Source organism: Physeter macrocephalus, chromosome 14 (assembly GCF_002837175.3).
Source record: "Physeter macrocephalus isolate SW-GA chromosome 14, ASM283717v5, whole genome shotgun sequence".
Taxonomy (NCBI): Eukaryota; Metazoa; Chordata; class Mammalia; order Artiodactyla; family Physeteridae; genus Physeter; species Physeter macrocephalus.
The window spans coordinates 116,562,428-116,565,028 of NC_041227.1; positions in this window are offsets into that span (position 1 = coordinate 116,562,428).

Below are 2,601 nucleotides of genomic sequence, written 5' to 3' on the forward strand. Positions count from 1 at the left end.
GAAGATCCCACATGCCACGGAGCGGCTGGGCCCGTGAGCCATGCCCGCTGAGCCTGCGCGTCCGGAGCCTGTGCTCCGCAACGGGAGAGGCCACAGCAGTGAGAGGCCCGCGTACCGCAAAAAAAAAAAAAAAAAAAAAAAAAAAAATAGAAGTTTTTGTTTGTTTGACTGCAGACTTCCCAGAGCCCTTAACAAGCTTATGTGCATTGTGACTGTACAAGGAGAAGACAGAGCACTAAGGGTTTCCCAAACTTAATCACCCATGGACCCACTCTCAGGAGGTGCATGTGGAGCTACGGTTCCTTGGAACCCATTTTGGGAATCTAATGGCCAATTCATAGGGCATATTAGTGGGAGAAATGGCTAGAATGAAAGTTGGAAAGAGGGACCTCCATGAAAAGTGTGCTGCAGAGTTCGGACTTTATTCTATAGCAATACAGTCATCCAAGCACTGCTGTACTGTTTTGTTTTGTTTTTAGTTTGTCTGTTTAGAGATTTTAATTATACAAAGGGAGATGACTGATCTCTTCAATGTCTCAGTTTCCCAGTTAATAATATCTCTTGGAGAGCCACCTCACCCTCTTTTTTTTTTTAATTTATTTAATTTATTTAAATTATTTTTCATTTTTGGCTGCATTGGGTCTTCATTGCTGCGCGGGCTTTCTCTAGTTGTGGTGAGCGGAGGCTACTCTTCGTTGCGGTGCATGGGCTCCTCATTGCAGTGGCTTCTCTTGTTGCAGAGCATAGACTCTAGGCACGTGGGCTTCAGTAGTTCTGGCACGTGGGCTCTAGAGCACAGGCTCAGTAGTTGTGGCACACGGGCTTAGTTGCTCCGTGGCATGTGGGATCTTCCCGGACCAGGGCTCAAACCCGTGTCCCCTGCATTGGCAGGCGGATTCTTAACCACTGCGCCACCAGGGAAGTCCCTCACTCTCTCTAATCCATCGTGACCGTGAGCTGTAATTCACTCACTCCTGTCCCCGCCAAAACGGAGCCCAGGTTTTTTTGCTTTTTACAAACAATGGTGTAATAAACCTCCCTGAACATAAGCCTGGTGAACTTTTACAAATATACCCTTAGGGGAAATTTTAGCCGTGGGATTTCTGGGTGAAAGGGTAGATCCATTTTCTCTTTTGATAGCTCTTGCCAAATTTTCATTCAGAGTGAATTGAAATTATATCTTTGCTTTAAAATACTCTACTCTCCCCCACAAAAGATGGTGGAGGGGAGAGAAGAAACAAGAATGGCCCCATGTTGACGGACATAGAGAACAGACTGGTGATTGCCAAGAGGGAGGGGGTTGGGGGAGGCGTGGAGTGGGAGCGTGGGGTTAGCAGATGTCAGCTATTATATACAGAATGGATAAACACCAAGGTCCTACTGTAGAGCACAGGGAGCTATGTTCAATATCCTGTGATAAACCATAATGGAAAAGAATATTTAAAAAGGAATATATATGTGTATAACTGAATCACTTTGCTGCACAGCAGAAATTAACACAACATTGTAAATCAACTATACTTTGATTAAAAAAATATTGAGGGGCTTCCCTGGTGGAGCAGTGGTTGAGAATCTGCCTGCCAATGCAGGGGACAGGGGTTCGAGCCCTGGTTTGGGAGGATCCCACATGCTACGGAGCAACTGGGCCCATGAGCCACAACTACTGAGCCTGCGCATCTGGAGCCTGTGCTCCGCAACAAGAGAGGCAGCGATAGTGAGAGGCCCACGCACCGCGATGAAGAGTGGCCCCCGCTCGCCGCAACCAGAGAAAGCCCTCGCACAGAAACGAAGACCCAACACAGCCAAAAATAAATAAATTAATTAATTAATTAATTATATATAGAAAAGAGAAAAAAAAGGGAATGGCAGCATGTTGACAATTATTGAAACTAAGTGATGGGCATATGGGAGTTTGTTCTGCCATTCTCTCTACTTTTGTGTATATTTGAAATTGCCACAGTTTTAAAAAAAAAAGGTCACAGGCAGCCCCAGGGCCCTGTACCAGTCATGGATCTTCACCTCCAAGTCTTCCTGAAAAGTTCTACAAATTTTCGTTCCCACCCACCATGAATGAGAATGACTCCTCCCTCCACCCACCCACACCCATCAGCACTGGGCCTCATCAAGCTTTGAAGTTTGTTGTTGTTTTCCAAGTTTTGTGTTTCTGATAGTTGAAAAAGTCCTCTCTTGCTTCAGTTTCCATTTCTTTAATCATGAGTGAGACTGACTATCCTTCCCTAAATTTTTTAGTCCCTTCTTGTTTGGTTGGGTTTTTTAATTTAATTTTTATTTTATATTGGAGTCGAGTTGATTTACAATTTGTGTTAGTTTCAGGTGTACAGGAAAGTGATTCGGTTATACATAAACATGTATCCATTCTTTTTCAGATTCTTCTCCCATATAGGTATTATAGAATATTGAGTAGAGTTCCCTGTGCTATACAGTAGTAAGTCCTTTTTGATTATCTACTTTATATATAGAAGTGTGTATCTGTTAACCCCAAACTCTAGTTTGTCCCTCCCCCCTACATTTCCCCTTTGGTAACCATAAGTTTTCAAAGTCTGTTTCTGTTTTCTAAATAAGTTCATTTGTATCATTTTT